This window comes from Jaculus jaculus, chromosome 5 (genome assembly GCF_020740685.1).
Source record: "Jaculus jaculus isolate mJacJac1 chromosome 5, mJacJac1.mat.Y.cur, whole genome shotgun sequence".
Lineage (NCBI taxonomy): Eukaryota > Metazoa > Chordata > Mammalia > Rodentia > Dipodidae > Jaculus > Jaculus jaculus.
Window position 1 is genome coordinate 96,301,258 of NC_059106.1, and position 13,595 is coordinate 96,314,852.

Here is a 13,595-nt window from a genome sequence, read left to right on the forward strand (position 1 = left end):
AAAATATTTTTATTGCAAGGCATGGTGGCGCACGCCTTTAATCCCAGCACTTGGGAGGCAGAGGTAGGAGGATCACCGAGAGTTCAAGGCCACCCTGAGTCTACATAGTGAATTCCAGGTCAGCAAAGATAGGACAGAGAATGGGCATGCCAGGGCCTCCAGCCACTACCAACAAACTCCAGATGAATGTGCCACTGTGCATCTGGCTTTACATGGGCACTGGAGCATCAAACCTGGGTTGTTAGGCTTTGCAGGCAAGTGCCTTAATCCCTGAGCCATTTTATCACCCCAGTAGGTGTCCTTGTTGTTGTTTGTTTTTAATTAGATGCCTCTGGAACAAGACCCTGGGAGTCTCTTTTTTTTGAAGTAGGATCTCACTTTAGCTCAGGCTGACCTGGAGTTCACTCTCCATTCTCAGGGTAGCCTTGAACTCACGGCGATCCTCCTACCTCTGCCTCCTGAGTACTGGGATTACAGGCGTGCGCCACCATGCCCAGCTACCCTGGAAGTCTCTAAAGGTAACATCTGGTGGAATCCTGGAGGAATGATAACCTTTCTCTGCACTCCCTTAGTTTTTGTCTAAAACCACCACAGAAGAGGTCATAATCATCATCCCCACTGCCAGGAAGACCAATTTATGTCTTTTTGTTTTGTTTTGTTTTGGTCTTTGGTTTTTCTAGGTAGGGTCTCACTCTAGCCCAGGCTGACCTGGAATTCACTAGTCTCAAGGTAGCCTTGAACTCACGGTGATCCTCCAGCCTCTACCTCCCAAGTGCTGGGATTAAAGGCATGTACCACCATGCCTGGCTTTTTATTTTTAAATTTTACTCCTAATTTGGTTTCATAGTACAAGTCTCCAGATGGCCCAAATTATTAAGCAATTGCATTACCTATGTCTTTTTGTTTTTGTTTTTTGTTTTTTTGAAGTAGGGTCTCGCTCTAGCCCAGGCTGACCTGGAATTCACTATGTAGTCTCAGGGTGGCCTCAAACTCACGGCGATTCTCCTACCTCTGCCTCCCATGTGCTGGGATTAAATGCATGCACCACCACACCTGGCTTATATTGTTTTTTGTTTTTGTTTTTGTTTTTTTGGTTTTTTGAGGTAGGGTCTTGGTCTAGCCCAGGCTGACCTGGAATTCTCTATGTAGTCTCACGTGGCCTTGAATTCACAGCAATCCTCCTACCTCTGCCTCCTGAGTGCTGGGATTAAAAGCATGCACCACCATGCCTGGGTATTTTTTATTTATTTTTGTTTTTTTAAGATTTTATGTATTTATTTGAGATAGAGAGAGCATTCATCAGGGCCTCTAGCCACAGCCAACAAACTCCAGATGTATGTACCACCTTCTGCATCTGGTTTTATGTGGGTACTATGGAATTAAACCCTTGTCCTTAAAGTTTGCAGGCAAGAACTTTAACCACTGAGCAATCTCTCCAACCCCCTATTTTTTAATTTTTTTATATTTTACTTTTACTTATTTACTTATTAGACAGAATGGGCATGCCAGGTTCTCTAGCCACTACAAACTAACTCCAGATGCATGTGCATCTGGCTTACATGGGTTCTGGGAATTGAACCTGCATCCTTAGGCTTCACAGGCAAGTGCCTTAACTGCTAATCGATCTCACCAGCCCTATTTTTGGTTTTGGTTTTGATTTGTTTTTTGTTTTTCCGAGGTTGGGTCTCCCTCTAGCTCAGGCTAATCTGGAATTCAATATGTAGCTTCAGGGTGGCCTCTAAATCACAGTGATCCGCCTACTTCTGCTTCTAGAGTGCTGGGATTAAAGGTGTGTGCCACCATATCCTGCCGCATTCTATTTTATTTTATTTATTTTATTTTATTATTTTATTTTATTTTATTTTATTTTATTTTATTTTATTTTATTTTATTTTATTTTATTTTATTTTATTTGAGAGAGAGAAAGAGAAAGGGCACACCAAGGTCTCTTACAAACATATGCACCACTTTGTGCATCTGGCTTTACATGGATACTGGGGAATCGAATCTGGGCGGGGAGGCTTTACAAACAAGCACCTTTAACCATTGAGCCATCTCTCTGTCTTTATTACTATAATGGTTATGTCAATATCTTTGGGAACTACTGTGATTGTTATCAATCAAGGGTCTCCATTGTCGACCCTGATAGAAATTGTGAGCAGCCCCAGCCAAACAAGGGCAGGTAAAACAGCTGAGGTCAAGAAGGCTACTTGAAGAAAGCAGGCTCGTGCTTGCTTCGGCAGCGCGGCTACTAGAACTGGGACAATTCCAGAGATGAGCATGGGCCCTGAGCAAGGCTGGCATGGAATTTCATGGAGGGTTCCTTCCAAATTTAAGAAAAGAAAAGGGCTCCAAGTACTTGATAGTGTCAGGTATAGAAAAGGACAGAGGATAAGACAGTGAAAAAGTTATTGGTCTGAAACCCTGAATCTTCACACTTCTCGTAGCTCTTACTTGGCACAAGAACAGCAGCAAGTAAACAGACCCTTTACGAACTGCTTTGGACATCATGGCATCTGTTGCCATCTTCATGGCTTAGGCCTCTACATTCTTGTTTAGCCCCTTAAAAGAAAACACATTAAGGACCTAGAGACCTGCCACCATGCTGCAGAACAGCTGTACCAGTAATGACCAGGCTCACGGCAACCTGTGGAGGACTCAGCCCTCCTTCCCTTGGGAGGCTAGCTCACAGTCCCGGAAGAGAAAGGACAGGGCTACACCTGGTTTGCCACAGGAAATCTGCCCACGGCTAAGAAAAAAGGAAGCTTTTTGTTGCTTGAAAGTTTACATGTCATTTTTTCCCTCGTCAGGAAAAAAAAAAAATCTATGGATCAGCAGTTTACTCAACAGCATTGATTGTAAAGCTTTAAGCAACTGCTAGTTACCACCGACTCTACAAAATGCCTTTTAAAAGCTCTATTTGGACCTTAATATCAATGATGGGTTTTTCTGCTGGAAATATTCTCAGACTTTAGTCATTGGAAAATAAATAAATTCTAACATTAACTATAAACACTATTTCACATGCCTGTGGGCATATGGCTTGGTTTACCTTAATGCTTAAGGGCACTACCTCAATTGATGGTTTTAAGATTCTAGCCTGTTGTGGTGGTACATGCCTTTTAATCCCAGCACTTAGGAAGTAGAGGTAGGAGGATCGCTGTGAGTTCCAGGCCAGCCTGAGACTACATAGTGAATTCCACTAGAGTGAGACCCTACCTTGAAAAACAAAGAAAAAAAAAGATTCTGCCATCTCCCTATTAATCTCTAACATGACCTATAATGTGCTTTCAAAGATAACATCTCCCTAGCAAGTGAGTATTGACTATAAGAATATATGGTAAGCATTCTTTTTTTTTAAATTTTTTATTTATTTGAGATAGACAGACACAGAGAGAAAGGCAGATAGAGGGAGAGAATGGGCACGCCAGGGCTTCCAGCCTCTGCAAATGAACTCCAGACGCGTGCACCCCCTTGTGCATCTGGCTAACGTGGGACCTGGGGAACCGAGCCTCGAACTGGGGTCCTTAGGCTTCACAGGCAAGCGCTTAACCGCTAAGCCATCTCTCCAGCCCATGGTAAGCATTCTTTAAAACCTAGAATTGGTTAAAAATTGGCAATTTCTCTGTGATGTGACTATACATTGGAACCTGCCTTACCCTTGAGTGTTAAGAGCTGCCCTTAAGAATTAAGCCCATTAGCCTAGCATGGTGGCTCACGCCTTTAATTTCAGCACTCGGGAGGCAGAGGTAGGAGGATCACTGTGAGTTCGAGGCCACCCTTAGACTCCATAGTGAATTCCAGGTCAGCCTGGGCTAGAGTGAGACCCTACCTCAGAAAAAAAAAAAAAAAAAAAAGAAGCTCATTCAATTACTAGTATTGGTCAACATAAAAATCGAAAATGACAACGTTGTAGAATAGCCAATTATTACACCAACTGAACATGTAATGTGGCAATGTGTAATTAGTTTCAAATTATATTTTTATTCATCCCTTTCAAATGTGATTTTTTTTTTCAAGCTCTGAACCTGCCTGTGAATGCCACTGAAAGAGTATCTGGGGCTGGAGAGATGGCACGCGTCTGGAGTTCGTTTGCAGAGGCTGGAAGCCCTGGCGTGCCCATTCTCTCTCTCTCCCTCTATCTGTCCTTCTCTCTGTGTCTGTTGCTCTCAAATAAATAAATTTTAAAAAATTAAAAAAAAAAAGAGTATCTGCACAGTTGCCGGGTTTATCTTCAGCTGTGTGAGGAGGTTTTTCACCTAGGGAGATACTGGCAGCACCACTTCCATAAGCAAAGTAGTCAGGTTGGCTGCCTGGTACACTGTGATGCCACATGAGAGAGTAATGCCCTGTAAGATGAGTGAGACTGGAGTCCACAGTGAAGTGGCGGTTTCAATACTGCGTTCTTAAAGGGTCCTGGCGAGGCTTCAGCAATGGAGACTTATAGGACAGGGCTCTCGTGAAACTTAAAGGATGAGTGCCAGAATGCTAGGACGTCAGTGGGCATGCTAGAGGGAATTTCTATCCAAGATCACCCAGAGCGTGCCTGCTTACGGTGCTCTTCATTATGCAAGCTGGTGGCAGCCACGTGTACTCAAAGCATGGCAGATGTTTCCTTTGCCTTTGAAATGTCTGTACTTGAAAAATGGGATGTACGTTTTCCATAGCTGTAGTTATTGGCATACACATGAAAGCAAGTAGTGCAGCATGCTGAAACACGGTAAGTCCTGCTCTTGACGGCCATTCTGCAGAGAACACTGCAGTCCCCCTGACTCAAGTCTGTAAATACCTTCACATAAAATAAGTTCACATGATGCTTCTCTTCTAGCCAAGAATAAGCTGACAGTTTGAAGGTCTGCTGTATCTTAAACTAAAGTGCATGGCATCATTGTATTATTTAGTTACTTTTAAAAAGGTTTGTAAACTCTTTCCCCCTTTGCACTGTATGGATAAGGCCAAAAAAAAAAATAAAATAAAATAAAATAACTTCAGGAGCTTCCAGTTGCCTTAGATAAGGATGAATAGATCCAACAAGCACATCTATAAGACAAAGTAAACTATAATTTTATTGTGAATTTCTCATAGATGGAAAATTAAATTATTTATTCTATCCATTTCATTTTACAATATTACCACTTATTTTTGTACCATGTATTTCAATTGCCTGTTTAGTGAAAAATAAACCTACAATTTTTGGTTTATTAAAAAAAGAAAGAAAGAAATTGTGAGCAGCAAGGAGAAGCTCTTCAGCCTTCAGCAGCTATTATGGCTTTAGTGTCCCTCAGCATTGGATGGCAGTGAGTGGCAGTGGCCAGTGGCACCCTCTTGTGTTGGGGATCACACAGCCCCTCAATACTCCAGTGTAACAACTCTTCGGAGGGTTTCTGGACCTCTTTGTGTCTATGTGGCCATGCTGAATAGATGTTCTTTCTTTGCTTTTTACCGTGACTTCATCTCTTTCATTGGCCTATTGAGAATGGGTGCTGGAAGTTGGCTTGTTAGGGCTGCTAGGACCCAGGCTCTGAGCCTAACATTGCAGGTTACACCACCTGTCTTCCACCTTCCACAAGTGTGAGGATCCCTGACAGAGGAACACAACTGAAGCGGCTCCATGGGCTGTGTGCCACTGTGTCTAGCCATGTCTTCGGTCTCCCTGTTTCAATTAGTAACGTTCTCATGCAGTTGGGATCAAGGGATTGCAACCTTGAAATGAGCTGAAAACTAGCTCATATAATGGAGCAAATAAGTGAATAATAAAAGTACATATAGGGCTGGAGATGTCTTAGCAGTAAAGTTGCTTGTCTGTAAAGCCAAAGGACCCAGATTTGATTTCCCAGGACCCACGTAAGCCAGATGCAGAAGGTGGCACATGCATTGAATGGACTTCATTTCCAGTGGCTGGAGGCCTTGAGGTGCCCATATTTATTCTCTCTCTCTCCTTCTTTCTCAAATGATAAAACAATAATAATTTTAAAAATACATATAGCTAGGCAAGGTAGCACATGCCTTTATACTGGAGACTGTGGTAGGAGGATCACTGTGAGATCAAGGCCAGCCCGGGCTACAGAGTGAGTTTCAGGTCAGTCAGTTCTAGATTGAGACCCTGACCCCTAACAAAACAAAAAAATTCTTAATCATTCTATCTTTACTACACTTAAAATGGTAAAGACAAAAGGACCACTACAAACAAACTCCAGATGCATGCACTACTTTGGGCATCTGGCTTTACATGGGTACTGAAGAATTGAACCTGAGTCTTTAGGCCTTGTAGGCAAATGTATTAACCACTGAGCAATCTTTCCAGCCCCTAAATAAGATTTTCCAAAGGAAAAAAAAGAAAAGACAAAGCTGGGTTTTGTAAGAGTCAATTAAAGAACTGTGTTTTTTTGGGGGGGGGGTTGGGTTTCACTCTTGCTCAGGCTGACCTGGAATTCACTATGTAGTCTCAGGGTGGCCTCGAACTCATGGCAATCCTCCTACCTCTGCTCTGTCTCCTGGGTGCTGGGATTAAAGGCGTGCGTCACCACACCCAGCCAAAGAACATTTTTTTAAAAAAGGGGGGCAAACATAAGAGTAAAGGAAAGAGGGAGGGAGGGCTAATCAAACTCTAAGAGGATATAAATAAATCATATGGAATCTTCCAGTTTGGGACAATGGAATGCTCAGGAGCCGTAGATGAAAGCTAGAAAATTTTCAGTGCCAGGGATGGGATACCTTCCAATGAGTTGTTAGTCAGGGAGGTCCCTGATGCCCCCAAAACATTATAGGCCATTGCCGAGGCCCTTGGTTTCCCTCCAGGAATAGATGATAAGATGCTTATAAACCCATTTCACTGACAATAAACTGAGAGAACTATTTAACTTTCTCTAGGGAGTGTTTCTCTCCTGTCATTGCCTGGACTGCTTGGGTATCCGAGGATTACTTTGAACTCTTGATCCTCTTGCCGCCACCTCCTGTGCCAGAATTACAGGTATCTGACAAGCCCTGCTTACCCTTCGATATTTATTGTTGAAGAAACTAATCCAATTGTGTGTTATGCCCAGTTCTTGGTGCCCCCATGACCACCAAGGAGAACCAAATATTCATGCAACAAGGGCAAAGAGCTTTATTTGGGGCTTAAGCTCAGACTCTTGACTTCACCAGCACAGGGGGTCTATGCAAGAGCCCCGAGTAGTGGGAGAGCAGGGTTTTTACAGGGATTTGAACAGAAAAGTAGGGGACGGCCCATCATGGTGGCGCACACCTTGAATCCCAGCACTTGGGAGGCAGAGGTAGGAGGATCGCTGTGAGACTCCATAGTGAATTCCAGGTCAGCCTGGTCTAGAACGAGACCATATCTCGGAAAAAGAAAGAAAGAAATGTAGGGGATGATTACATGATTGGTTGATTTAAATAGTAACTGTACTTGTACTCTTCTGATTGGCTTTAGGATACTGGCGGGCAGGGGCTAGGGGGTTTCCAGGCAGATTAGGTAAACTTTATTGTGATTGGCTATGTATGTTTGAGGAACTTAAGCAACTTATTTTATGACTCCAGGAATGTATGGTGTAAGCAGTTTGTGGCTTTCCCAATAACTGTTAAACCCTTACCAGGAAATAAAAACTTAAACCTTGCAGGGAAACAGCAATTTAGGCCTACTAATGACTCTGAAGCCTGTCATGGTGTCCCTTCGGTTCCTGAGTCCTTCATGTGTACCTCAGCTGAGAGTGATGGTGCATGCCTTTAATCCCAGCACTCGGGAGGCAGAGATAGGAAGATTGTCATGAGTTCCAGGCCACCCCGAGAACCTAGTGAGTTTCAGGTCAGCCTGAGCTAGAGTGAGACCCTACCTTGGAAAAAACAAAAACAAAACAAACAATATGTATACCTAGTGGTAGAGCTCTTGCCTAGCATATAATTTCCACATTGCAAAACAAAGAACAAAATAAAACCAATACTGCCAGGCGTGGTAGCGCACACCTTGAATCCCAGCACTTGGGAGGCAGAGGTAGGAGGATTGCTGTGAGTTCAAGGCCACTCTGAGACTACATAGTTAATTCCAGGTCAGCCTGAGCCAGAGTGAGACCCTACCTCAAAAAACCAAAAAAAAAAAAAAAAAGGGAAAACCAATACTGAGAAGATGGTTCAGTAGGTAAAGTCACTTGCTTGCAAAGCCTACCAGCCTGGGTTCAATGCCCCAACCACCCATATAAAGCTGGATGGGTGTTTGCAGTAGTAAGAGACGATGGCACAAGTGTGTTGCAGTCAGGTTCACATTGCTGGTAGAAAACACTGGACCAAGAGCAGCTTGTGGGATAAAAGGGCTTATTTTAGCTTACAGATTTTAGGGGAGGCTCCATGATGTCAGGAGAAAATGACGGCATGAGCAGAGGAGGGACATTACCCCCTGGCCAACATTAGGTGGACAACAGAAACAGGAGAGTGTGCCAAGCACTGGCAAAAGGAAGCTGGCTATACCACCCATAAGACCGCCCCCAACAATAGGCCTCCAGGAGGCATTAGTTCCCAAATCTCCATCAGATAGGAACCTAGCATTCAGAACACTTAAGTTATGGGGAACACCTGAATCAAACCACCACAATGTGCATGAGCTTGTGTATACACACACACACACACACACACACACACGTACACACGCAAATACTTTTTCTTGTTGTTGTTTCTTTTTTTTTTTTTTTTTTGAGGTAGGGTCTCACACTAGTCCAGGCTGACCTGGAATTCACCATGTAGTCTCAAGTGGCCTCGAACTCATGGCAATCCTCCTACCTCTGCCTCCCGAGTGCTGGGATTAAAGGCATGCGCCACCACCCCCGGCTTGTTGTTGTTTCTTGAGGTAGGGTCTCACTCTGGCCCAGGCTGATCTGGAATTCAGTATGTAGTCTCAGGGTGGCCTTGAACTCACAGCAATCCTCCTACCTCTGCCTCCCCAGTGCTGGGATTAAAGGCGTGCATTGCCACACCCAGCAACAAATAAAAAATTTTAAAGATTATACTGGGTAGTCTAGGCTAGCCTCAAATATTGGTCCTTTTGCCTCCGCCTCCTGTGTTCAGGAATTGCAAGTGTTGAGTCTTCATGTGTAGCCAGAGGATCATGTTTGAAAGTAGCAGGGCCAGGTAACTTTGTAACTAGAGCTTTATATGTCCAATAAATCTGTTCAGAGGAGAAAAAAAAATTAAAGATTAGAAAAATGAAAGCAGACCATTTCTATATGGCTTCCCACCCTGAATTTCACTGCCTGTATCTCTATAGTATCAACATGCTATTCTAGCTCACATCTTTCTCTGAAGTATAACTTTGTGTTTGATTTTGGATGTTAGAAAAAATTTTAAGCCAGGCATGGTGGTGCATGCTTTTAATCCCAGCACTGGGGAGGCAGAGGTAGGAGGAGTGCCATGAGTTCGAGGCCACCCTGAGATTCCATAGTGAATTCCGGGTCAGCCTGGGCTAGAATGAGACCCTACCTCGAACAACAACAACAACAAAAATTTTATTGGGCTGGAGAGATGGCTTAGCGGTTAAGCGCTTGCCTGTGAAGCCTAAGGACCCCGGTTTGAGGCTCAATTCCCCAGGACCCACGTTAGCCAGATGCATAAGAGGGTGCACACACCTGGAGTTCGTTTGCAGTGGCTGGAGGCCCTGGTGCGCCCATTCTCTCTCTTTCTGGCCCTCCCTCTCTCTCTCTCTCTCTCTCTCTCTCTCTCTCTCTGCCTCTTTCTCTCTCTGTCACTTTCAAATAAATAAATAAACATAAACAAAAAATTTTATTAACAACTTCCATACAGAGAGACAATATACCTACCACCTTCCCTTTCCCCCCTCCCAAACCCCCACTCCACTGAATCCCTTCTTCTTTCTAGGTAGTCTCTCCTCTATTCCTCTATTTTGATGTCATCATTTTTTCCGTCCTATATACAGGTCTTGTGTGAGTAGCATCAGCCACTGTGAGATCATGAGGTACTTTGTGTCTGGAAGACAGATTGTAAAGCCCCCTCCCCTTCCTTTGGCTCATATTCTTTTCTTTTCTTTCTTTCTTTCTTTTTTTCTTTTTTTTTTTTTTTTTTTTTTGGTTTTTCGAGGTAGGGTCTCACTCTAGCTCAGGCTGTCCTGGAATTCACTCTGTAGTCTCAGGGTGGCCTCAAACTCACAGCAATTCTCCTACCTCTGCCTCCTGAGTGCTGGGATTAATACCCATACCCGGCTTGATTTTGTGTTTTGAGGTAGGGTCTCATTCTACTACTACTACTACTGTAGTCTTAGAGTGGCCTTGAACTCACAGAGATCCTCCTACCCCTGTCTCTGGAGTACTGGGATTAAAGGCATGTGCCACCACACCTGGCTCTTGGTACATTTTTGTTTGTTCGTTTTTGTTTTTTCTTTTTTGGGGTAGGCTCTTGCTCTATCCCAGGCTGACCTGGAATTCACTATGTAGTCTCAGGGTAGCCTTGAACTCACAGCGATCCTTCTACCTCTGCCTCTTGAGTGCTGGGATTAAAGGAATGCCCGGCTCATGATGGATTTTTTAGCAAAAGAAGTAGGTTTCCATATGGCTTATTCATAACATCTTTATTTATTTATTTATTTATTGTCTTTTTGAGGTAAGGTTTCACTGTACCTCAGGCTTACCTGTAATTCCAGCCTCTCGGATTCTGGGATTAAAGGTGTATACCAACACTCTCAGCTGTTTTTGTTTATTTGAACCTGGGTCTCACTCTAGCTCAGAGTGGCTTTGAACTCACTGGGATTCTCCTACCTCTGCCTCCTAAGTGCTGAGATTAAAGGCATGCACCACCATGCCATGTGTTTTTTGTTTTTTAAAGTATTTTTGAAATTTATTTATTTATTTACAAGCAGAGAGAGAGACAGAAAATGGGTGTGCCAGGGCCTCCAGATGTCTAGACCACTTGAGGCATCTGGCTTTACATTTTTAAAATTTTTCTTGTAAGCAGATTGAGAGAGAAGAAAGAGAATGGGTGGCCCAGGGTCTCCAGCCCCTACAAATGAACTCCAGATGCATGTGCCTCTTTGTGCATCTGGCATTACCTGGGTACTAAGGAATTGAAGTAGGGTAGTTAGGCTTTGCAGGCAAGCAATTTAACTGCTGAGCCATCTCTCCAGCCCCAACATCTTTAATTTTGATTAACCCTTTTCCCCACCCCACTTTTCTTTATCCCCTCCCCTGACCCCTGACCCCACTTAAAACCATTTCACTCCCATTCACAGTATTCTGCCATCTACTTACATATCCACTGTTTTTTTTGTTTTGCTTTGTTAGTTTGGTTTTTGAGTTATGGTTTTCCTCTAGTCCAGTCTGACCTGGAATTCACTGTATACTCTCAGCCTGGCCTCAAACTCCCCGCAGTCATCCTACCCCAGCCTCTCAAGTGCTGGGATTAAAGGCATGTACCACCTCTCTCAGCTGTTTGTTTATTTGAGGCTCAGGTCTCATTCTAGCTCAGGCTGATTTGGAACTTTGAAGCCCAGGCTGGCCTCAGTCTCCTGGTGGTGCTCCCCACCTCAGCCTCCCAGGAGCTTCAAATTTGATCTTGTAGACCTGTGTGGCTCTGACCAGGGCCTTGTCTATGCTAAACAAGTGAGCTACATCCCCAGCTCTCAAACTTTATTTTGTCCCTTAATATTTTATTTTTTCACTTAAGGGACTGTATTAATAATCCCAAAGAGGAAGTAAGGTATTGACAAAAGAAAACAAGGTTCATGGAATCCAGATACATTGATTGAGTATCTTCCCAATGCTGAGGGTCATGAGCTGTGTGGCCAACTTCCATCTGAGCCTTACAAGTCAGGAGGGGAGCCCAGCCCCCAGAACCCGAGTGTGCCTAAGGGCAGCTCCTGCAGCTGCCTGGCCTGACCCATCAGTTCTGGAGAACATTTGGGTTCAGGGTGTACAGTCTGACTTAGCCAAGGTGGTGTGCTCCCCCTCATTCCTTCACGCAGCACTGGGGTCTAGCACACAAGTCATGATTCCGAGTGCTGTGAATAAACTGGTAAATGAGAAAGAAAAGATTTTTTTTCTTTTTCAAGGTAGGGTTTCACTCTAGCTCAGGCTGACCTAGAACTGCTGCTGCTTCCCAAGTGCTGGGATTAAAGGCATGTGCTACCATGCCAGGCTCGTGTGTGTTTTTTTTTTTTTTTTTTTTTACAAGAGTCTTCTTTTTATTTTTTATTTATTTATTTGAGAGTGACAGACACAGAGAGAAGGACAGATAGAGGGAGAGAGAGAGAATGGGCAAGCCAGGGCTTCCAGCCTCTGCAAACGAGCTCCAGACGCATGCGCCCCCATCTGGCTAACATGGGACCTTGGGGAACCCAGCCTGGAACCGGGGTCCTTAGGCTTCACAGGCAAGCGTTTAACCGCTAAGCCATCTCTCCAGCCCTCGTGTGTGGTTTTTTAAGGTAGGGTCTCACTCTAGTCCAGGTTGACCTGAAATTCACTACTTAACCTCAGGGTAGCCTCAAACTCACAGGGATCCTCGTACCTTTGCCTCTGGAGTGCTGGGATTAAAGGCATGTGCCACCATTCCAGGTTTAAGATTTTTTTTTTTTTTTTTCCGAGGTATGGTTTCATTCTAGCACAGGCTGACCTGAAATTCACTATGTAATCCCAGGGTGGACTTGAACTCATTGCAAACCTCCTATCACTGCCTCCTGAGTGCTGGGATTGAAGGTGTGAGCCACCATGCCTGGCTTAGGTTTAAGATTTTTTAAAGATACTTTACTTATTTATTTGAGAGAGAGAGAGAGAGAAAATGGGGGTGCTAGGTTCTTCAGTTGCTGCAAATAAACTCCAGACATGTGCTCCACTTTGTGCATCTGGCTTATGTGGGTACTGGGGAATTGGACCTGGGTCCTTGGGCTTTGCAGGCAAGTGCCTTAACCGCTAAGTCATCTCTCCAACCAGACAGACAAGACAGAGTGTTTGTCTTTCTTTCTTTCTTTCTTTCTTTCTTTCTTTCTTTCTTTCTTTCTTTCTTTCTTTCTTTCTTTCTTTCCTTTTTTGTTTGTTTGTTTGTTTTTTTGTTTTCTGAGGTAGGGTCTTGCTCTAGCCCAGGCTGACCAGGAATTCACTCTGTATTCTCAGGGTGGTCTCAAACTCACATTGATTCTTGTACCTCTGCCTCCCAAATGCTGGGATTAAAGGTGTGTGTGCCACCATGCCCAGCTCAGATTTTTTTTTCAACCTTTAAAACATTTTTAGATTTTGGTGTGGTGGTGCTTGCCTTTAATACCAGCATTCAGGAGGCTGAGGTAGAAGGTCACCTTGTATTTGAGGACAGCCTGGGATTATCAAGAGAGTTTCAGGTCAGCCTGGGCTGGAATGAGACCTTGCCTTGAAAAAAATTTCAATTTAGTATGCACGTGTGTGTGTGTGTGTGTGTGTGTGTGTGTGTGTGTGTGTTTCAGCATGCCAGGGTCTCTTATGTCTGCAAATGAATGACCATTTGGTTTATGAGGGTGGCTGGGGAATTGAACCCAGGTTGGCAGGTTTTGCAAGTAAGCACCTTTGCCACTGAGCCATCTCCCCAGCTCCTATTTTGTCCCTTTTTGAGACAAGGTCCCATGTAGCCCAGCCTAGCCT